The sequence below is a fragment of the Myotis yumanensis genome, unplaced genomic scaffold (genome assembly GCF_028538775.1).
Source record: "Myotis yumanensis isolate MYYU_CA2020_CCGP unplaced genomic scaffold, mMyoYum1.0.hap1 SCAF_2, whole genome shotgun sequence".
In the NCBI taxonomy this organism is placed as follows: Eukaryota; Metazoa; Chordata; class Mammalia; order Chiroptera; family Vespertilionidae; genus Myotis; species Myotis yumanensis.
Genome location: NW_027223753.1, coordinates 96,100,440 through 96,125,419, shown reverse-complemented (window position 1 = coordinate 96,125,419; position 24,980 = coordinate 96,100,440). Strand labels below are relative to the sequence as shown.

General features: G+C 41.1%; 1 pseudogene; it reads left to right on the top strand.

Annotated features, from left to right (window-relative positions):
* Positions 1 to 7,978: 7,978 nt before the first annotated feature.
* LOC139002498 (sialomucin core protein 24 pseudogene) lies at positions 7,979 to 21,214 on the top strand (annotated as a pseudogene).
* The last annotated feature ends 3,766 nt before the right edge of the window (positions 21,215 to 24,980 follow it).

Here is a 24,980-nt window from a genome sequence, read left to right as displayed (position 1 = left end):
ATTTTTTGTTATATTGCTTGCATGCCCTGCTGTTGATAGAACACAATGGAAACATTTAGTGCTGTGTACTATAATTTGTTATCGATCTAGAGTCTGGTCAGTCTTTCACATTCATTCTCAGTTAAAAAATATTTTTAGTTTTAACTAATAATCTATTTCAAATTTTAAGGAAAAAATAGGAAATAATAAAAAAAACTAAAACTGGTGAAAAAGTTACCACTTATAAATATTAGAATAAAAATATCCCAATCTCAAATTTTATAATAATTCTGTCCTACATATCATAATCAAACAAAAAACATTCCAAACTCTGCTTAAAGGAACCTATAACTGACTTATAGATAACAAGTTAAATTTTAAATACAGGTATTGGGAGAAAGTAATTTTTAGTCTTTGTTTTTTCTAAGATTTAAACTCATAGCCCGAGCCATTTTATTGGCAAATGCATGATGAGTTTGAGGACAAGTATTCTTTTCTATGTCTTTTAAACAGCTCAAAAACGTGTTTTTCAAATTACTATTGTATTAGAAAAGATTGTTTTCAGGACCACAGAAGCATATCTCTGCAGCACAGAAGTTCCAGAGACATGGTCCAAGACCACAGAAGCAGATGATACCTGGAAATCAAGATGCTGATAACTTCTGAGGGCACTTAGAAGAGGTAGATGCTGCTCTCTGCAGGTTCTGCTCTGCTGTCCTCTCTCAGCCGTCACATCACTTCTCAGGAGTGCTCAAGGCCATTGTTTTAGAAATAGCGCCAAATAATATTTGCAATTTCTATGTAGTATGAAAAGGAAAACAAAACAAGAAAATGGGAGGCAGGGGAAGCTCAGACTTTACTGTTCTATAGCTGTCTTGCCTTTGGATAAATAAACTAACCCACGTTCAGTTTCCTCATCTGCTAACATCTGCCTCATAGGTCCATTCTGAGTACGAGAGAGGAAATCTGTATAACTGATCCAGTACATTTCCTGATTATATTAAGTATTCTCTAAAGAATAGGCATATTAATTAATTAATCAACAAGGGCATAGTAGGCATCTACATGTGCAAATTTTAATTATAAAAGCTGTAAGCAATAAAAGAAGTGGACTGCAGAGCCCTGCCCTCTAGGAATGTAGTCACAATAACTGGGAAAAAGCAAAGAAGGCATGGCAGTCCTCGTGCGAGACTGTGCTAGGGTCAGAGTGATGGACTTAGTCTAAAAACAAAGTGACTAAATAGGTGCTTAATTAATAGTTTTTGATTTATGTAAAAATTGAAGGTTAAGTACTAGTTTGTTCTACTGTACACTTTGAGCACCTAATTTAACTTCTCTGTACTGTTTTCTACATCTATAACATCTATAAGTAAGGATAATAATAAGAATGATCTCATAGGATTGTTGTGCATTGTAAACAAAGGGCTGTAAGTGAAAAATACAATTTAAATTAAAAAGCCAATATGAATAAAAAAAACCCCAAAAAACACACAAAGTGACTGAAGCTCATATTTAAATGAGTCACATGTTGAGACTGCTGTTTCATTTCTGAGCTGTTGGTTTCTTCGTGCTGTACTGATGCTGTTCCCAGTGACTAATGAGGAGCTGGAGTTTACTGTTGGATGGTGGACTTAAGTTGTAGCACCAGTAAATTGGGGAAATACATGACCTCTGTATGTAAATCACTGTGGATAATAGGGATTCAAAATTTGTGTTCAGCCCTCACCAGTGTGGCTCATTTGGTTGGAGCATCCTCCCATGCACCAAAAGGTTGTGGGTTTGATTCCCAGTTAGAACACATATGCAGGTTTCGGGATCCATCCCAGGTCAGGGAGCATGTGGGAAGCAACCAATCAATATTTCTCACTCACATCACTGACCTTTCTCTCTCTAACTCTCTCTCTATCTCTCCCTTCTTCTCTCCAAAATAAAAAACAAAACAAAACAAAAACTTGTGTCCAATATTTAGTGTGGTTCTTAAAGAAGAGACCATGTCAGTGACTAAGATAAGAGAAGGATCTGGCTTCTCACTCAAAAGATGCGCACACACATACAAAATGCTCTGCAGCATGAGTCCTGACCTAAAGAACAGATAGATCTGACTGGACCCCAAAAGCTCTAGTTTTAAAGTGTTTCTGGTTCAGTTAAATCACAACAATGTTTTGCTTAAGTGCTTCCAATCCCTGATTTTTAAGCACAAGCTTTTCCAATGATATTTAACAAACTGACACTAAAAGATTCTTTTCCTAAATCCAAACTTAATTTTTAACAGCTATAAACAATAGAATATTTACTAGTTCACATGGCCAATGATGTTCAAGCCCAGTCTAATACTGGGGGCCAGGTATTTCAGTCCTGTGTCAGGAGGGGGAGGAAGAACCGGAAGCCAGCTTTCTGGTGTTTGACCTACTGTATACATGTGTACATAACCCAAGCTCCAGGAAGAAAAAAATTCCCAGGGAAACGATGCCAAAGGGTGGGGACAGGAACAAAAGAACAGGAGAGATTCTGCAAGGGGAACTCACTGACTGCCCTGATTAATTGCCACCCACACAACTAGGTGTTGGTGCTGTTTACTCAGAATCTGCCAGCAATGAGGGTTCTGGATTCCTGAGGGTTGCTTCACTCCTAAGTCTAGATGAAAGTCATTATCAATTATATCTGATGCATGACCACCGCCCAGCCATTCACTCTCTCTGCCTTGAAGCCAGGCAGACAGCTGTGTGCACATCCACCACCAGGGCTGCCCTGCCTGCTCTCTCTTCCACATGGTGTGTGCTCATGCCTGTTCAGGCCGCTCAGCCTCAATTTTGTCTGACATAGTTTCTGCTCATTGCTTCCTTTTGCCTTTCTCAAGGCTTAGGGGACTCTATGTGATTTGTGTTGTGGAGAAGGGGCTGTGATAAAAAGGACAAGACATATAAAAGAATAGAAGATGTTAGAATGCATCTCTGAACTTGGATTTGATTGGCTATCAGCCCACCTGAAAGAAGATCTGCCTGGCCTTCAGTGGGAAGTGTCTGGGGAGTGTGTTCAAGTTCCTCTTTCCAACCTCTCTGCTGCTGTGCTTGTCAGTGAACCTCCAGAGGACACTTCCAGGGAAGGACTGGATTGCAAGTCTGAGGGCACTTCCCTGAGAGCCAGAGGAAGGCCTGGTGTAAGTACCAGGCACCAGGGAAAATTGTGTTCAGAATACACTTATTCATCCCAGCAACTTTGACTGGCCTACTGTGAAATTGCTAGTCTAGTAAAGTCCAGTGCCAAACCAAGCCAGGAGCCTACCTCCTCTGCCCTTCAGCCTCACTGAGGCAAAGTGTAATTTCCCAGAGCTTCCACTCACCCTCAGCTCCTGCCCCTGTTACACATGGGAGGTATGTTCATGAGGTATAGGACAGGTGAGGACAGCATTCCTCTCACCCACCATTTAAATAAGACTTCTCTCCCACTGACCACAGTTTCATGCCACCTCTATTCTTCATGAGTTAATAAGTTCCCTTCATCCCCTTCTAAAAATAAAAATTTAGAAGTCTGGCCAGTGTGGATCAGTGGTTGAGGGTCCACCCATGAAACAGGAGGTCACAGTTCAATTCCTGGTCAGGGCACATGCCCAGGCTCATCCCCAGTAGGGGTCGTGCAGTAGGCAGCCCACCGATTATTCTCATCACTGATTTTCTACCTCTCCCTCTCCCTTCTTCTCTGAAATCAATAAAAACATATTTTTAAAACTTATGGCAAAAACACACATCAAAATTTATAATCTTAAGCATTTTAAGTGTAGTTTAGTCATGTTATGTATATTCGCACTGGTGTGCAAAAGACCTATGGCCCTCCTTTAGAACACGGTGTCCCTGGGAAGAATCGTGTGCTAGTCCGTGGCATTGCAGTGGATGAATTTTCTCAAGCTGTGAGATCACATCCCTTCAGTAACAGGAGAGACAGGGCAGAGGCAGTCAGAGAACATGAGAGGAGGGACAAAGAGGGGCCCAGGTGGGAAAGAAGGGAAAAAGGCAACAGGGTCACAGCTCACCCCCCTAAGATTCCCACCATTGTGCCACATCACTCCTTCTCAACCAAAGACAAGAGGGAGATGCTTAAAGAAAAATGAAATGGCTACCGGAAGCAGTATTCCTTTCACTCATTATAGATGGCTAATGGTTAAAATACACATAGGCAAATCATTATGTAAACATAATTTGTTAAACAAAGATAACATGAAAAACTTAAAAAAATTCTTGACCTAAATATTTACCAGAATAAAGAATTTTGTAAAATTTATTGGTGATTCCTAGGAATAGAATTCTCTTAATTAAAGAAGTCCTAGACATGAAGCCATCTGTACACAGTTTAGGACTAAATAAAGGTCCGTCACTTATGTACCAAAAAACAGTTCTATAACATAATCCAGGCACTATGGCTGGGAGCAAATGATACAACCAATTCCTTGGAGGGTGCACACAAGTGATTCTTGCTTGTTTTTAATTGTGGTAAAATATGCATAGCATAAAGTATACCATCTTAACCATTTTTAAGTGTAGAGTTCAGCTATATTCAGTACATTCACATTTTTGTGTAATCATCACCACCATCCATCCACCGAACTCTTTCATCTTGAGAAACTGAAACTCTATACCTAACTTCCATTCCCATTGCCACTCTCCAGCTCTTGGCAACTACCATTTTACTTTCTCTATAAACTTGACTATTCTATAAACCTCTTATAAGTCGAATAATATAGTGTTTGTCTTTTGTGACTGGCTTATCTCACTGAGAATAATGCCCTCAAGGTTTATCCACATGTAGCATATGAAGGAATTTCCTTCCTTTTCAAACCAAATAATATTATATTCTTTCATATATATATATATATATATATATATATATATATATATATACCACATTTGATTTAAACATTCAACCATGAATGGGTTTTGGGTTGCTTCCACCTTTGGCTTTTGTGAATAATGCTGCTGTGAGCAAGGGTGTATGTATACATATCTTCTTGCTTTTCAAATTTCATTGCCCTTAGACAAATCATGAGCCACCTCACCCCATGGCATTCTCCTGTCTTGGCAGGGACTTCAGAGTCATAGTTAGGTTTTGAGTCTGTTGTTTCTTCTTATAGTGACTTTAGGCCTCATAGTAAGCAATCCTTAGTAAAAAATGGTTTTGTTGACTTTTCCAGTTTTTCAGAAGTTAGGATGGGTCATTCATCAGAGTTTTTTTGAGAGTTGTAACTTCTCATCTTTCCCCTTTTAAAGTTTGAATGAAAGTTCTAACTCATGTCAGGGATAAAAATCTTGGTTGAAAATGAATTAAAGTGGTGTGTAAAATGAAAAAAAAAAACACAATAAGAGGTTAAATTGGCTGTAAGATAATGATGTTTTCTTGGGTTAGCTAGTCTGAACATCGGTCTGAAAGCCTAAATAATCAAAGAACTGAGCAAACAAATGTAGGAAGGAAGGCTTATATTGGGAAGTCATCAACAGCATGGGAACATTAAACTGTACAGGAACTTACAATCTACTGAAGAAAAATTAACAGGATATTTATGTAATTTTTAAAAAGCACACTTTGTTATGTTTTTAAATATATATATATCAAAGACCAAAGTATAAATAAAGCATGATGATTTCTGAGTTTCTATAGCTTTCCTTGTAGTGATCAATAAAAGCATTATTGACCCAACATCTGACTGGGAATATAAAGCAGGTCCTGGACAGAGCGAGGCTGGATTTGGATGCCAGGGGTCAGGATTTGAATTCCACTCTTACCTGGTAAGCTACTTACCCTCCCTGGTTTGTGAGGGACATTAATTGTTAAAAAATGTCTCACAAGAATATTTTGAGAATGAAATGAGGTGTTAAAGTGCCTGGCACACAGAAGGCATCAAAGGCTTGCTCCTGCTCATCCTCCTTCCCTTCCACCACTTGACTGATAGATTTCATGGGTCAGATGATGGTGTGTGTGTGTTTTTTTTTAAATATTCAGGTACGCTGTCATCTTTGGAAAAGAATAATTTTATCTGAGTTAATATTTGTTCAGTTGTTAAGTTAAAAAAATAAAGTCTTTTTTCATTGATACTTTCAAGTGTGAATGATTCAAGAAGAGAGAGATCTGGCCTAGATGAAGGGCTGGGTACTCTAAGACCCTTTCAAACGAAGGAACCCATGAGTTCCTTTCTATCTCTGCTCTATCATACTTACTAAGATGCTGGAGGATCTGGATCAATGGGACACTGGGTTGCTCTTGGGCTGGATGCTCTGCCCAGTAGACGTGCCTTTGGTTTTACATAGACAGCCTCACTCACCAGGGCACATCAGCATATTGAGGGCAGCTGCAGGAAAGGAACATGTGATGATTAGATTTTCCTCTGGATTCTTGGCATTTGGTCTTTTACCAAAGATGTATGTCAAATGAGGCATTTTTGTGTGTGTGCCAGTTGCAATTAAATGTATCTATTATATGTTGCTTTATTTTTTTAATTTTTTTTTTAGTGACACAACTACCCTTTGATAGTTATTGTTACAATCAGCACTCTGCTTTTTTCTTCTCTACTAGCTCCTTGGATAGTGTATACAGTGAGGGAAGTGGTGTATGTTGTTTAGAAATATTCTGGTCAATTCACTCCTCTCCCTTTCTTCATATGATTATCTGGAGACATATTGTGTTTACCAGTTTACCACTCACTTGGAAGAGTACTGGAGGGGAATGGAATGTGGTGGGAACTACACACAAAAACAAGGATAGGACCCTCGACTCATTTCTTACAACCACTTGCTAAACAAAAGCAACTGTGACTAGGCCATACTCAGCATTGTGGCACCATTTCCAATGTTATTTATTCAGTTCTAAGGGACAATTATTAAGGGGAAGGTACAGGGAATAACACGAATAGACCAGGGGAAGGCCATTCCTCCCTGACATCCTTCTGGGAAGATAGACATTAAATAACTAATTCCAGGTGTGGTCAGGATCCAATGATACACTGTTGAGATGCTACAGAAATATAGTTTAAGCCTTAAGTACACAAAGGTGGCTTGAGTTGGCTAGACTCACAGGGAAGCAGAGAAAAATGGAGTCAGCCTGTTGCTTTAAACAGATCTCATCAAAATAATAAAGGCCCATGAGAGGAATGTGCCTAGAAACCCCAGACTTGCCCTAATTGGGAATTCCAGGAAGCAAATCGCAGGAATAGATATAGTCCTGAGTCCTGGGTGGGGTAGAGCAGTGTGGTCTCCAAGGACACTTCTCTGCAGGGCAGTCAGTGTATTTCCACAGTATGGACCCCAAACTGGTGAAACCAAAAGTTTCTTTTGATCAGAGAGGTGGGTGAAGGGCAACCTAAACCTTCCTGGTCCATTGAATTCCCACATTCCTCAATATGTGGCGGTACAGGGGAAAGAAGCACACCATTATCAGGTGCACCATTAGCATATTTTTCAGCACAGCTGTCTACAAAACAACCCTTTTATCAGCTTGGCTTTCTTGTCCCAGAATGCAGTCCTTGGCAGGAAGTCGGTTGCCTATTGACTTTACAGTAGGATAAACAAACCTCCTTTGACATACAGAGTGGCAGAAACTGTGATTTCCGTCCCACCTCCCACGGAGGCAAGGCAGTCAAGTTGAAAGAAGCAGAGGGTTGGGCTTAACATGGATTCAGAGCAAAAGACATGGTTAAAAATCTGGCAAAATATTCCCTGAGTAGGCCAGACAGGGTGAAAGGCATCAGATTCATCAGGGAAGCCTTAATTAAGAGGACAGGGAGGACCATGGGAAAGAGAGAGATGGCCCTGATTCCCAGGAGATATTAACTTTATAAACAATGAAGTCTAAATGGGCTTTTTCTACTTCAGGTTTTCACTGAATCTGCTTCTTCTTAGTGAAATGATTGTAAGTGAACTTGAATGACAAAGAAGCATTTTGATAACTGTAACTGTTACAGTGAAAAACAAGAGTTAGGGATCTATATATATTAAAAGCCCATGGCCGTAACGCTGTAATGACCAAACAACCAGTCACCAGGAGGTGCATTGATGGGTCTCACCATGTGGATGGTCTGGGGTCCCGCCTCGTGCGGCAGGTTTGGGATCTGGGGTCCCACCTTGCGCAGCGGATCTGGAGTCCCATCTCATTCAATTTCTGCTCTGCAGCGTGGCCCACAGGCTCTGATCACAGCAAGGCTGGCGGCCAGCGGGCAGTGAGGCGCATGCGGGTGGGCAAGGCTGCCAGTGTGGTGGGCGGCAGGTGAGTGGGCGGGGCACGCAAGGGTGGGCGGGGCTGCAAGCCTGGCGGGGTTGCACGCTGGTAAGTGAGGCCACTCGATTTCACCTGCTGGGCTTTTAGTGTAGTCATAAAAGCCACTTTTGTTTATATTGTTCTACTACCCATCCATGCCTGTTCAATGAGGTTTAAAAGTAGCTTTCCCCTGCTCATGAGAGAAAAATTAGACCATCTCCATAATTTTCTGCTCACTTTTCTGTAATAGAAAATATTACAATATTATAAGATATAAAAGCAAACATAATTAGGCAACTACAATGCTCAGGCCCAACGAGAAGCAGAACTGTAGCCTTGGTACAACATCAAATCCCGTGCTGCATGTCCCTAGCCTAGTGGTGGCCTGAGGGCGGGAGAAGGTGGGCTGATTCTTCCTATTTCCTTACTTTGTTTACCAGGTTTCCAACCAGGGCATGGACAGAGGGCAGCTGAGAGAGTTTTTATGTGATTGATGCTATCATAAAATAACATCAGGGTCTCTGAGCCTGGCATATATTTATAGCTGGCCTTATTTTGGTCATGTTTATGGACTCATTGGGGGTAGGAGGCACTGAAAGATTTGTTTATAGGTCTCAAAATGAAGATAGTATATTTTCCTCTGAATAATTCCAGAGGAAAATGATCAACAATTAAGATATCTTATTTGGTGGCAAAACTGATGCCATGTCAATAGAGAACAAAGAATGCTATTCTCTACATGAACTTATAATGGAGACAAATCAGGACAGAGTTCATTTGCTATATCCTGAATATATAGCTGGCCAAGCTTTTGTGCATGTGGTTTACCAATGTCCCTGTCCCTCCCCTCCCTAATCTTCTCGGGCCCTGTCCCACGGAGAGACGTGCCTTTAGCCTTGTTTCCAGGGGGACTAAGGAGTGGGGGAGATCCTTAGATGAACTAAAGGAAGAGGATGCTCTTGGCACTGCATCTTGGAACTCAGATCTCATTTTCTTTTTTAAAAAAATATATTTTTAATTGATTTCAGAGAGGAAGAGATAGGGAGAATGAGATAGAAACATCAATGATGAGAAGGAATCATTGATCAACTGCACCGCCCACACTGGGGATATGAGCCCACAACCTGGGCATGTGCCCTGATCGATAATCCAACCTTGACCTCCTGGTTCATAGGTCAATGCTCAACAGCTGATCCATGCTGGTCAGGCAGATCTAATTATCTGTAGAAATAATAAGAGAGAGAGAGAGAGAGAGAGAGAGAGAGAAGATGTTATCATCAAATATATTGTGAAATATTCTTTATTAGAGATTACATGAAATTTCATTTGTTTTGCAAGAAATTATAATTTTTACTATAATTCCCAAGGTTTTCTGCTCAAAAGCATGAGGAAATAAATTATATGAATTAGAAAATTGATTTCACCACTCTCTCAGCTATTTGGAGGGTCTTCAGATAAAGAAATACCCAAAGAATATTTGAGAAAATTCAATTTCTGTAAAACTGGCTAAAGTAGAAAGTGACATACTGCCTGCAGGCTTAATCTGAGCTGTGAAACAGAAAAACTGTGGTTTTCCCAGATTAAAGTAGGTGTGTATTCTTGTCCCTCTGGTAAATTACCATAGTACTGTCAGATAGGCTCATCTCTACATTGCCATTTCAAAGAACCTGGGTGACACAGAGACGCATGATCACTCTCGGCCAAACCCCAAGTTGCAGGGCCCACCAGTCTGTCATTACCAGGTGGGTGAACTGTCTTCATGCAGGCAGAGGGCATCCTAGCAGAAGACAGTTGCTGAGGACACAGGTGTCTGAAGATGTACCCCTGGCTTTTCTCTTAAGCCAGTCTGGGCACTCTGGGAATATTCTTTGTAGTAATCCTGATTATAGAAACCAAATGATTGAAGACAGAATTTGTTGAGTAATTTTATGATGCTCATTCAGTATATTAGTCGCTGAACTTCTTTCCCACTCTCCTGATTAATTATATCACCCATCTGTGGACAGTGGATCTAGTCTCCGCAATAGTCTTCCATGTGCCTTACGGATCTCCCACCGGAAACTTGAATTCCCTTTTCTTTCCCCTCCCGCCTTGTTCACCTCTTTCCAACTTTTTATCTAGCTCAAGTTCTATATTTTCTCACAGTAATTCTCTTGAGATTCACCTGAGAAACATTTTTCAACTATGTATTCCCATCAGATGCTTGTAACCAATAGAATGTCAGCTTTTAATAGATATTGACTTTTTATATTTTTAATTAATTATAATTGACATTCAATATTATATTAGTGTCAGGTATAGATCATAGTCGTTGGACACTTACAAAGTGATTCCCTTATAAGTCTTGTGCCCACCTGGCACCACATATAGTTATTATACTATTATTGAATATATTCCCAGTGCTGTACTTTACATCCCCATGACTATTTTGTAACTACCAAATTAGTATTTCTTAATCCTTCCACCTTTTCACCCAACCCCTCCCATCTGGCAACCCTCAGTTTGTTCTCTGTATCTATGAGTACATTTGTGTTTTGGATGGACATAGAGGGTATTAGGCTAAATGAAATAAGTCAGATGGGGGGTCGGGGAGGGATACCATATGGTTCCATTTATATGTGGAATTTAAAAAACAAAATAAAAAAAAACATTCAATAGATATTGACTTTTAATTATACAAAGATGGAGTCCATTTTTTTATTCTTGATTTTTCAGACTGTATCACCCAGTAGTCATGTTGCATTTTTCTCCTACATTGCAAACGCTTATGAAATTAAAAGTATAACTATAATTTTCTAATATCTGCACAGAATTGAAGGAATGGTGAAAGAATGAAGAACATACGCTAGGAAGCAGAGTACAACCATGTCCTGGGTTTCACTTTTCTAGTTGCTCAGTTGGAAACATCATGTCTGAGGGAGGCCTCCCTTACAGAGATAAGTCCTGACAGGTGTGAAGCCTTGAGAACAGTTCTGGGTGGGCTGTGAATATCTTCTAGATAGCACTCAGGTCATTCAACATTTTTTCAACTTAAAAATTATTTTTTTCAGATTTTGTGCTTAACTTGTTTAGGAACAATTTTAATCATTTTACTAAAATTTTGATAGTTGCCCTTATGAGCAAATCATTACAACAATTTCTAATTTCTGCTTTTTATTGCTAAACACACATACACACATGCATGAACACACACACACACACATCCTTCCATTGACCTGATCATAGGTCCTTTTTTGATTATACTAATGCTTCATACAGAAAAGTTATATCCTTCTCCTCTCCCAGCTTCTTTGCCCTTCTCCTCACCCACTCCAACCTCTGCAGGGAAAAAGACTAAAAAAAGCAGCGATGTGCCCTCCCTCTGGCCCCATCACCTCAAGGCTTCTTTCCCCAGCAAATCCACCCTAAGCGACTCCCCATGGCCTCTGGCATGCCTTCTGATCAGTAGCTTCAAGGAGAGTCAGGCTCCTTCCGCCTCTATGTTCTTGCTGTCAGGCACCAAAATAGTAACTCCCTTTCTTCCCTCCTCCAAACACACACTCTTTCCCTGCTTGCTTATTTGCCTCACACAAAAGAAAGAAAACATCCTCACATCCTGGACTTCTTCCAGCTTTTAAAAATAATTAAACTTCCCTCACTTTCAAAGAGATGGGTTCTCTGAGACTTCTAAGCTCAGATGTTCAACTCCAGGGGGCTGCTTAAGCTTTAACTGACCTTTCCTCAAGACCATCTGATGACATAACAGTGACCTTGTGGGCTGAATAAAAGTGTTGTGTTATCTGTTTCCTGTTGTCTTGGCAGCTGAGGTTGACGGGGACCCCTGGTCTAGGGGTCAGGAGGACAAAGGTACGGCATCCATGGTCACTGGCACCTCCAAAACAAAAGGATCAGTGCATTTCCATGGTCACAGCCTCTTTGTTCTGTCCTGCCAAGTGCATTTTGAGGCCTGATGAAAAAATTTCCATTTCCTGTTTCAGCTCCCTCTCCCCAAGTTTTCTCAACATGGGGTCTCGAACTTGTGATAAACCACCAAGTAGCAAGCACAACTAGGACCACTGCAGGAGCACTTCTTCCCTATCCCATGGTGGTTTAGAAAGCAGTCTGGTGCAGTAGGAAAAACTGGCCTTTGCAACCAGACTCACTTGGGCCAAACCAAAGATCTGGCACTTCTCACAAGAGGGGTTTGGATAAGACACTTGCCTCTCTGAACCTCAGTTTCTCTACCTTAAACATTGTGGGATACCCATGACTTTCCTACAGGGTTTTTTCCCAAATTTTAAAAACCATCCATGAAAAATTCCTTGAAAGAGAAAGCGGGCTGGAGGGTAGCGACCGTATGAACTCAGGAAAGGAAGTTACAGAAGCAAAAGGAGAGTCTTCTGCCACTGCTTGCTGTTCCCCTAGCTGTCTCATGGGGACCCTAAGAGTTTAGGAGTAAAAAAGGTAAAAGGTATGTGCCTGAGAGAAGGAAGGTCACGGGAGTGCTCCAAGAAGGGCTCACACCATAGATTTTTTTGAGAGATTTTTAGTCTATGATAATCATTTGACGTGTGTTTTTTATGGTGTCTTTTTGCAATCTCTTCGCTGTTGGTCCTCTCTAACATTTTGCCATAAAACTAGGATGAGATTACATGGAAGTTTTGAAAGAAGAAAGAGATAAAGAAAGTGAGCAACCAAGTTTATGAGGAAAAGGACAGTGTCTGTTTTATTCATCTGTGTACTCAGTTCTTATCTGCGTGACTGACACATAGTAAGAACTCAATAAATGTTTGTAGGTATAGTAAGCACTAGTAGTAGTGCTGGTGGAAATCAGGCTCTTCCACAGGATTGGGAGAAAAGCATTCTAAGGACCCACGCAGGGAAGATTGTGGCTTGGCAAGATTTATTCTGGTGGAAACAGAAGGCTGCCGATGGGTTTTCAATGTCCTATCTCCCCCTGTCCCACCAAGGGAAAAGTCCAATCTTGCCTTCATCGAGGCCAAAACAAAGGCCAGTGTCCAGAGATACTGTTTCATATTAAAGCTTAGTCCTTTAGAGCCCATGGGGTCTGTTGTGGGCCCCGGTTAGCTGCTAGACCCACAGGTTTCATGTTCCCAGGTGAAAAAAGAGAGAGAGAACAAACAGTGCCAGAATGGGTCACTGAGCAAGAGAGAGGCTACTTTGTTCCTCTGGGATTATGACCAGGAGCTTTTTCAAAATAACCAACCAACTCCCCAGCTTTGGGGGTTTCTGATGGGTTCACCCCCTAACCAATGATCCCTTTCCCAGGTTAGACTGACAGGCCTCTATGCCATTTGACTTCTACTGTGCCTGTGCTTACGTCCCCCTTCCCTTTTGTACTATCCTTTCCCACTGTGATCTGGAGGGAGTGAGGGGCAAACTGGTGGTCCCCTGCGGCGGGGGCGGTTAAGGGGGGACTGCAAAGCTGCAACTTCCCTTTGCTCTCTTTCTCATTAAGATCTAGCTACCTACAGTACAGGAGAACACAGAAGTCCAATAATTAACTACCATTTTCTTTTTAATTTCAAACTTGGTTTTCTTGGGTGTGTTTTTTTTTTAAATGCCAGGACATACTAGAAGTCTTAGCCCTCCACAGTTGAGCCTAATTTAGATCTCCGTCTAAAAACTTTCATAGACAGAGCCACAGCCATAGCTGTGCACACAGACACAAGCACAGGCATAGTTATGCACATTCACATACTCATATCAGTAGTCCTTTGTCTCCCATGGATCACAAGCAAAAGAATGTGTAAATGGAGCATTGTGCTCACTAAGGGCATCTCCATCACATTTCCAGCATCTGACTGCGTGAATGCATCTTGCATGCTAGCTTCAAAGTAGGGTCTCTCTTCCTTGGGCACATGGGTGGTCCAGTACATATCCTCCTGTATTCTACAAGCCATATTTTGTATTGTTGCCACCTGATTGTTTCATGTTGTGAGAGGAATTAAGGCATTTATAGAATTGTGTTGAAGAAGGACTCAGATATTCTCCATATATAGGGCATTAGGTTCAGTTTCAGAACATTTTCTCATTTGGAATTATTTTGTATCTAAATATAATCACCTATGTATAAATTTGACCCTTCACAGACATATATCTAAACCATTTTTAACTCTGTAAATCTCTTCAGATTGGCTGATCTTGGATTATGACTAGATGTTGACCTTTGGAAACCACTGAGTCATTTATGATGACTTTGTTCACAGTGTTAACAAAGCGAGGAATCCTCCAACTTCACACAAATTCTTATGATGCTTTTCTTTTAGTATTTAATGCTTTGTTTTTGTCATAAATGTAAATAATTTTTCTCAACTATCTCGTGATGCAAGATCCTGAGAGATATCTCTCACCTACTCTCTATTCTCTCTCAAGGAGTCAGATTTCAAATCAGCAAAACAGCACCCTGTCCTCACAGCAGCAACCAGAAGAGAGAAATGTCTCCTACTACAGCCAGACATCCACAAAAGCCTGTGGTCATGTGATTCATGATTTTAGATATGACTTTTAAACTCCATACATTTCCATCAATCTGGTTTTGGAACCTGTTTTATTGTATTATGAATGTTTGGACTTGACTTCCAATCATAGGATCAGAAAAACAATGGAAAAATATGTGATAGAATGTATAAAGGGAAAATTGAGATCAGAAAGAAGAATAGAACATAGATCATGAAGATAATAAAGGAAGAATAACTGCATAGAAGATGTATAGATCTGTGAAAAGGCTGGATATGAGACCTGTGAGATATTTCTAAGGTTCTGGAAGACCATGAGGGAGGCTCCTGCAGTGTGACAGATGGGGTAAATATGGTGATGATGAATGTAAGAACAAAACTTTACAGAAACAACAAAACACTTCTTCGAAGACTCATCAAGGGGCATGCATATTGCCCTTCTGATTCTATTCATGCTGAGAATAAATACCTATGCAAGGAATTTTCAACCTTGGCACTTTTGAAGTTTTGGGCCAGATAATTTGTTGCAGGGGGCTATCCTGTGCATTGTAGGATGGTTAACAGTATCCTTGGCCTCTGTCCTCTAGATGCAGTAACCCCTCCTCCCAGCTGTGACAACCAAAAATATCTCCAGACCATGCCAAATGTTAATCACCAACATCACACCAGTTAACAACCACTGGCTGACAGGATAGGGGGAGGGAAGAATAGGAATAGATATGGGATGGTAATTAACATTATTCTCTTTGGTTTTACCACTATCTAAGGAAGTCTAGCGGTAGTGGTAAGCAGATTCGTCAAGAGATTATCTTAATACTAGAGGCCCAATGCACAAAATTCATGCAAGAGTAGGCCTTCCTTCCCCCAGCTGCTGGTATTGGCTTCCCTCTGGCACCCAGGACCCGGGCTTCCCTCACAGCCTTGGCTTTGTCCAGAAGATCGTCCAGAAGGATGTCTGGAAGGACATCCAGTTTAATTAGCATATTACGCTTTTATTATTATAGATGACTTCATTTTAACTTGGCTTTTGACAGCTCTCTTTCCACATCTTTTTGCTTTCCCTCAACTAGGTCATTTTTTCATCTTTCGTGAACCTGTTCCAATAGCTGTGTGAGTCCTCCAAGTCAAATTCATTTTCTTTTGACAATTGCCTCTTTGATTCCAGGGATGGGGGGAGCAATGCTATTCTGTCCTGTTGTGAAAGCTGCATTTCGGTTCTCTGTGATCTCCCTAAGTGTATAGATTGCAAAACCCAAGTCCAGACAAGGAATTCAGACAATAGGAACACTCATTAGTAAACCCTTTGAAGTGCACAAACAAGGTAATGGCAGATGCCTCTTCTTTCCTTTCTCCCTCCCTTTTTCTTCTCAACCTTCATTCCAGATGTCAGCAGTAGGAATTGATAAAGCAATACAAGTGAAGGATGAGATCAGGAAAGAAATGAATCTTTAGAGGGAGCATGAGGATGCTGATTTTGCTTCCTGTTCTCACTGGGAAAAGCACCCAGTAGGGAACAGCCTGTATCATAGCCTGGGGCCTGGGGCCTAAGGGTGGGGCAGGAACTTCTGAAAGCTGATCTTATATGACCATGGGGGCTGTCAGAGCTTGGTGTAGGGGTGGGGAAGACAAGAAAGCCCAAATGAGCAGCCTTGGAAATAATAAGCTATGGCATAAAATGTGCTGCAGGGAAACATCTTGTCTCTATTCCACCGTCTTTTTAACACTCAGTTGAAAAGTCAGTTTGAAGTCTCCAGCCCTATCTTTCCTTTCTACCCTTGCAAAGCTGCCACTGTATTTGACCAGATGTACCCAGCTTCCCAGGGAAGATGACTTGCTCATTCCCCTTCTAAGTTTCTGAGTTCATATCCTTGCTCTGGGAAGGAGGAAAGCCTGAAAGTGAACTGTGATATTTAGTAAACACCGAGGCTACTTCTCTGACCTTGTCTCATTCAACACAGGAAGGTGGGAATTCCATGAAAAGAGGTGAGACCAGGAATTCTCCTGTCAGTAGGAAAAGGTCAGCAAGGAGCAGTTTATCTGACATCACACCACAGCAGCCCTGAAAATCAAAGTTGGAGAGGCAGCTCATTCTAGAACTCATGACACACATCTGTAAATCTAAGCAGATCTTCCTCATGTGTCTTCAAAGCTTGATGCCCTACACTTTGCACAGAGGGGCTTTTGCTAGAGAGAAACCTGGTCCTGCACAAACACTATTTTGAATGTCATCACAGCAAATACACTTCAGAGGAGTGGCTGGCAATGAAGTTTTGGACTAGTGACCTCACTGGAGCCATCTGGAAGGTCACTGCCAAATCAGGAGGCACTGGGTGTCCTCACCTGGTGTCTGGGAGTGTGAGCCCAGCACGGTGCTGCTCTTGCCTTTTGTGTTGGAGGTGACAGAGATGCACCACACAGAATCATCACAAGGGGTCAGACTGCTGTCCACACCCCTTCATTGCAGAGACCCTAAATCAGTTCTGTGTGCTCTCCAGGGGACACTCCAGGCTTCTGTACTTCCCAGGTCAGTGCCCCATCTTTAAATAATGCTGTCTCTGTCTTTATGAGCAAATCTAAAGTTATTTACAACTTATTCCTTTTTAAAAATTGAATTATTTTTATTAAAAACTAGAGGCCTAGTGCATGAAATTCATCCACAGGTGTGGTCCCTAGGCCTGGCTGGCGATCGAAGCATGAGTGTCTGGCATGGAAGGGAACGTCCCAGCTGACCTCTGGGCCCTGGGCAGTACCTGGGCCCCTGGGCCCCCGTGTGCCCCCCTCCACCTCAGTCTTGGTGCCCAAGTCCCCATGCAGAGATGTGGGGAGCGTGGCTAGACACCACGGGCTGGGATGCAGCTGGGCTTCTGGGCCGCCCAGCAATGCTACAGAAGCAGGTGGGCAGTTTGCTCTCTCCCTGCCGGCCTTGCAGACCAGCTTCTGGCAAAACCACAGGGAGCCCGACCGGCCCCTACGGTCCCAGTGGCTACAGCCTGGCTCACCTGGAAGATGCTGCGTGGGTGCCGGGCACCTGAGCGCAGGGGCTTCCCCAGAGTGCAATCCCTGGAGTCCTTGGAGAGGGTAGCACGGGGAGTGAGAGCGAGTTTGGCAGACACCCTGCATACTCACTGCGGCTCTGTCCTCATCACCCCCAACCCCAGGTAGCTGGAAAAAGGTCACAGGGTGTCACCGATGCCCGCCATGTTCCGCACTGCCCCCTTGGTGGTCAGCGCACGTCATAGTGAGTGGTCAAACTCCCAGTCTCCCGGTCTCCCAGTCGAACTCCCAGTGGAACAACCACTGGAGGGGACAATTTGCAGATTAGGCTTTTATTATATAGGATGGTTAGAGGCTTCCTGCTAAGAAATTTTGTTTTGTTTTGTTAACCCACACTGAGGATATTTTTCCCATTGATTTTTTTAGAGAGAGTGAAAGGAAGGGAGGGAGGGCAAGAGAGGGAGAAACATTGATATGAGAGAGGCACATGGTTTGGTTGCCTCCCACCTGCACTCTGACCAGGGATCAAACCTGCAATATAGGTGTATGCCTTCACCAGGAATCGAACCAAAGACCCTCCAGTGTGTGAGGCGATGCTCTAAGCACTGAGAGACACCAGCCAGGGCCCTTCTAAGAAAATTCTGAAAATATAGAGAAGCAAAACAAAACAAAATTAACCATAATCCCACACTGGTTTGCAGATAACTATTGCTAAAAATTTTTTTCATATCACCCCATTGGGTTTCTTAAAAAGATGTACAATTTTTAAAGAAAAGTCATTTACTGCTTTTTAATAATTTCCTGCAAGCCATTATGCTTTTCAGAAGGTGTCACACATGTCATATATGAGTGTGGCCTTAGAGCAACGATTCTCAAACTTCAGCATGCATCCTACTCAATGAGGGAACTCTAAAAACTATGGATTCTAACACCAGATATCTTTTTTTTTTTTAATTGATCTTAGGTGTGGCCTGGAAGGCTGGATATTTCAAAGCTCCCCAGGTAATTACATTGTGCAACTTGCAATGAAAATCTGTCCCCAGGTCTTCCTGCTAATGGCCTCTTTTATGGGTAAGGACTGGCCTTTCTGGACCAGCACCAGCTTTCCTGTGTTATAAAAGCTAACCAAAGCACAGTCTTATTTCCAGCCCTATTGTTTCTTCATCCAGCCCTTAAAACCCTATCTCCACCCTACTCTGGCCGTCAGTCTCTATTTACACATCCCACAACTTGAGGAACTCCTCGAAATAACAAACCGGTGGTGACTTGATTGCTCTCTGCAATGGAGATGTGTAGGCTCAAGGGTGAAGTAAGCAATTTAAATAATTGAAACATAGGCTGCTACTCACTCAGCCTGACGTCCATTTCTGTCATCCCCCAGGAGGAGTGCAGGTTTCAGGGACAGGCCATGCAGGTAAAAGGTGTAGAAACAGAAGCAAGCAATCTGTGTTCTAAATCACTGTTTCCAACACCTAGACACCAGGAACCACAGAATCCCATCTCCACAGGGCTTGCCTGTGGAGTGAATAAGAGGAGATTCATATTGCTTCTTGAACTACTCTAAATACTGAGTTTATGGCTCAGCTATCATTTGTAATCACAAAATGCTAATCATAATGGTAAGAACACTAAAAATCTCCTTGAGGATTTTGTTTCATAAACAAGATGCAGATTTATTTAATACCTTTCCTGTTTATCTGAGACATGTGGATACCTTTAAGAAGCAAATACATTATTTCATATTTCATGTTAAATGTATTTTACCACAATTAAAATAAATACCTAAAACCTTGCTTTAGTAAACTATACACAGAAAACAACACAAAATCTTGATACAATAGAGAATCACTTTTATTGCTATAAGACTTCAAAGAAGTAAAGGGCAAGCTGGGGTGAGGAGGGGAAGCCTGGATAAGGAGAGAGCAATGGAGCTGAGCCTTGCAGAGGGAGAGAGAAACCTGGAACTCAATAGTAATGGAGTTTTATTTTCTTCACTAGAGGCCTGATGCATGAAATTTGTGCACTGGGGGGTAGGGGTCCCTCAGCCCAGCCTGCCCCCTCTCACAGTCCCGGAGCCCTCAGTGGATGTCCTACTGATGGCTTAGGCCTGCTCCCCATGGAGGCACCCTGTGTGTGTGTGTGTGTGTGTGTGTGTGTGTGAGTGTATGTGTCCCCGCTGGGGGTCTGACTGCAGCGGCATCGGAGGCTCGGAGCAGGTGCCCCATGTGGTGTGTGTGTGTGTGTGTGTGTGTGTGTGTGTGTGTTTGTGTGTCCACTGGGGGCCTGCCTCCAGCCACACCGTGGAGACTTGGAGCAGGAGCCCCTCTGTGTTGATATCTCAGGCTCCTGGCCCCACCAGCATGTTGTTCTCTCCCTTGAGTGGCACCAGGGAAGGTGGGAAGCTGAGCTTCCTTTATCATTGGTGGCAACCCAAGCCTCCAGTTCTGTGGCCACCGCCATCTTTGTTGATTTAATTTGCATACTCACCCTGATTGGCTGGTAGGTGTAGTGGAGTGACACCAATTTGCATGTTTCTCTTTTATTAGTGTAGATGTCATCATGGAAGGATGAGTATTAGATACACTTGTTGTTCTCTCTTAGTTTTCTGTTCATTATTTCCATTTTATTACTCAGTAATCTTTCTTTCTTTCTTTCTTTTTTAGAGACCCAGTCTCAAAGAGTGAATGAGCAAGAGGCTTCCTATACTAGCATATGGTTCCAGGAAGGCTGGTGAGTGGTGGGAGGGCAGCTGAGAAAAAACTGCATAATATGCATCTGAGTCTCCAAATGCTACTTCACCACACTTGCTTTATCAGTGTTCTCTCTGTTATATAGTTGTGCTTATATGTAATATATATATATATATATATATATATATATATATATATATATCCTCTGAAATACATATTTCCTAAGGGAAAAGAAGAGAATTTCCTACAACTACAGGGACAACCAACCAAATCAAAACGTGAACATTAGCTTTGGGGCGGCACCACAGGAGACAGAGAGACCTGGACCACCTACACTCTGGGCAGCGCGCTGCATTGGCTGTGCTCTGTGCCAGGACTAGCTCTGAAAAGCACCTTGGCTCCAAACTCAGCTTCAGTGCCCAGCAACAGGACATCCCAGTGCTGTTGACAAGCCTTGCGCTGGCCACCACTCTAGTACCAGAAACCTGTGAAAGCCATAAGAGCTGTGTTTGCAGTGTTAATGCTAGCAGTGCTGTTGCTAATACTACCTGCATCTGAACAGAATGTAAAGTGAGTGACTGCCTGGTGGTGAACAGAACAGAGTTCTGTTCTGAGCCCACTGCCGCTCTATTGCCAACAAATTCTACAGCTAAAACTACAACCATGCCTTCTTCTATAGTGACTATGCCAGATACAATTAATACCACTTGAACTCCAACTTTACAACCTGTGCGGAAGTCTGCCTTTGAAGCTGCCAGTTTCATTGGAGGAATTGTCCTTGCCTTGGTTGTCCAGGCTGTAATTTTCTTTCTCTATAAATTCTGCAAATTGAAAGAACAAAACTACCACACTTTGTAAACAGACTTGTTAGATTAACAAGGACTACCATGTAAGTCACTAAAGCAAAAATATTATCTTTCAAGATGTCCCACATGGAATATACTATTCTGGGATCTTTCAAGTTTCAAAGGACATGTATAGGATATTTTGTAGCATCGTACTTGAAGAAAAATCAGTTAAATCATTTTGCTCAACAGGAATATTTATAAGGTTCTGCATGAGCCTTGTGGCTGTCTTCTTTTATTTTAAAGGGCTGCTGCTGTGGAATTATATTCTCTTCTCTTGATATGCCAAATGTAACTCTGTAGGTGCCCAACAACTTCATGACTCACTTGGCAGTTAAATTGAGTCATTTTGAAGCCTGAAATATGCATTAATTCCATCCTAACTCAGGATGCAGCTAAGTGACCAGAATTGAGAAGAGTGTGATGAATGAGCATCAATCAGGTGGGTTTTTGGCTATCATTTCAAAAACTGAACAAATTTATAAAGTTAATATTCATATAGCAACTGCAGACACTGCTGTATTTAGAAATTTCAATTTTAATTCATTAGAAGCTGCTAAACCAACCTGTATCATGTACTAAACTGATTTAAAATAACTCTATATGTTGTCCCAGCTGGGTGGTTAAGTTGGTTGGAGCATCATCCCATACACCAAAAGGGGTGCAGGTTTGATTCCAGGTCAGAGGCAACTAATTGATGTTTCTCTCTTTCCCTCTCTCTCTTGTAATCAATAAAACATTACCTCAGGTGAGGATAAATAAATAAATCTACATGTTTATTGAAAAAAGTTAACATTAATGACAATGTGGGTATACTTAACACTACTGAACTGAACACTTCAAAATCCTTAAAATAGCAAATTTTAGGTTATGCACTTTACCACAATAAAAAGTAAAAATAGAAAAATAAATTAATATTAATATATTACTATCCTCTAATCCACTGACCTCAGTCAAATTTCACTGTTTGTCCCAATAATGTTCTTTATAGCAAGGAAGAGAGAGGGTGCGGGGGGAGCGGGGAGAAAGGAAGGAAAAGGCACAGTGGTCCAAGATCTAACAGAAGGCCACACATTGCACTTAGCAACATGTCCCTACTTACCTTCCCTGGGGAGTAACTGCTCAGTCTTTCCTTATCTTGCAAGACTCATCAGTTTTTATAGAGCAGTCAGTAAAATGTCCCACTATCTAGCACTTTACCATAATTGAGTTGAAATTATGCATTTTGGGTAGGAATCCATAGAAGTGATCTGCTGTTCATCTCAGTTACTCATCTTAGAAGACACAGGACTTTGCTCAGTTTAATCACCACTGGTGTTAAGTATGGTCACTTGTTTGGGGGTCTTCCAGGTTTCTACACTATAAAAGTTTCTATTTTCCCTTATAACAAATTAGCATTTTGTGGTGAAATACTTTGCTCTTTATAAAATTTCTACCCACTAGTTTTAGCATCCATTAATGACTGTCTTGAATCAATTATCACTAGTACTTTGGTTACTCAGAGGGAAGTTTTACATTTCATAGTTCTTTCCAAATTTCATAGCTGCATTCTATTTGGAAGGACTTTATTGATTTCATTTATTTACATCAGAATAAACTCATGGATTGTGATTTTATTCAGTTAGTTATAATCTATTACTATCATTATTTATTTTTATGCTCAATTTATCTAAAATTTGACCAGTGGGAGCCTTGGGCTTGGCTTCTGTGCCCTTTCCACAAATCTCCATCATTTCTGAGTATGTTGTTACTTTCCAGTAGAAGAAGATATTCATTTCAGGCCCATCTAGACCTTCCCTGCCCTAACCTGAAATCAGCCATTTTTTCCAAGAAGTCCTGGATCCTTTTAGTGGAGAATCTTGTTTAGCAATTAAGAGCTGGGTGCAAGATACACTCATAGCTACTGGGTATGATTGCTTCTAGGTCCTCTCAGAGAGAGGGGAGGGGGAGCTAATAAATATATGCGTGTATGCATATCCCCCATATAAATGTACACCACTTTTGTCTCCAATTATATATATTAGAAACCATGATTTCATACAGATGCATACACATCCAATCAAAAAGCACAGAGCTTATTCTGGCCTTGCCACTTTCGTATTTATACTAGTAATTATCTTCTAGTGGTAGGAGAATTGACTTCCATTATCCTCAGTATATTCACTTGTTTTGTTCAATCCCTTGCATGTCTCTACATTGGTCACCTCTTCAACCCTCCCCATGCTGGCCTGGCACCCTCTTTGTCATCTCTTTATCCTTGACCTGCCAGGACTTCTCTTCACTCCCTCCATGGCCCTGACCTCATCCCATTGGCTTCTTGGCCTCCTCCTCCAATATATATACTAGTATATAAAAATATTTTTTACATAAAATAAAAAATTTAAAGCAACTATTACTATGCTTAACAAAAATTTCCCCCTCTAATTTGTGGTTCTCAAAAGTATGTAGAAAAACATAAAAGGTTATATCAGAATCTGGAGGGTAAGAAGAATAAGGATTAAGGTGGCATGGGAGTTTGAAAGTATTCTACAGGGAATTTCTTATAAACCACACCCTCCTTCAATTGACAACTTCTCTAAAGGTAGCGACTGCTTTAAAAAGTTTCCCCATCTACCAATAGAACCAAAATAAATAGAATTTGTATTTGGGGGTTCTATGGCAATTATTGTAAAAGTTGTTATAGATTTAATATTAGCTTTCTCAGTGGAAAAAATTCCCTTTACCTTAAATGTTTGTATTAGACAGGGTAGACTAGGCTATGCTACAGTAACAAATAAACCCCACAGACCTTACTTACCATAATATTGTTGTGTTTTTTGTTTTTGTTTTTGTTTTTTCATCACAGTTGAATGCAGGTTGGGTAGCTTGCTCTTAGAACTATGCTGTCTGGGTCACATGGCCTCCAAGGTCAGAGAGAGAGAAAAATGAAGGAGGCACAAAAACTTTTATCTGCCTCAACCTGAAAGTGACACATAAAGTTCTTGCCCCTATTTCATGAGCCCAGAAAAAATTGGGGAATATACAGAACTTCACAGGTATCTAGTGAGTACAAACTATCTCTCCAGAGTATATTATTTCCTCATTTCAAATGTGTTAAAATTAGTATGCTAAATATAGCTTGGAATTAAAGAAATTTGTTATTATAAAAACCCTTTAACTCAACCATATTCAACCTTTTTCATCTCATAGCACACATAAACTACTAAAATTCTGTGGCACACCAAAAATATGTTATAATTTTTGCTGATCTGACAAAAAATAATTTTGATGCATTCACACCAGACTGCTGTTGGCTGTTGTCATTTTTCTAAATTTGACAATCTAAGGTAAAAGAGGTCAGTACCCTTGATTAAATAGTCAGGTATTGCATGTTTTAAAAATTCTTGTAGTACACCGGTTGAAAATCTCTGCTTTAACTCAGAGAAAAGTTATGAACATTAACTTCAGTTAGAAATTAAGCAAAATTCTGTTGTATATCTAAAATTAGAAACTTAATAAATTGTGGCTACATTGTTTTAGTTTTTTCAACCAGCATGTAGCTCATAAGCTGATGAACTCCTGCTCAGCATGATTGTAAAGCATGTGTGTTTGAGGTAAAATACCTGCCTTCTTAAGAGCAAAATTCTTTTCCTTGCAGACATACAGAGCCATGCAAGAACTGTTCCATTTTGTCAAGAATGCTATCATAATGAACTCCCTTTCAAAGAGTTTGCCTTGTAAAGTGGTCATAGAATGACCTAATTGTAATAGAATTTAGTTGGTTTAGGAAGCAAATGTAG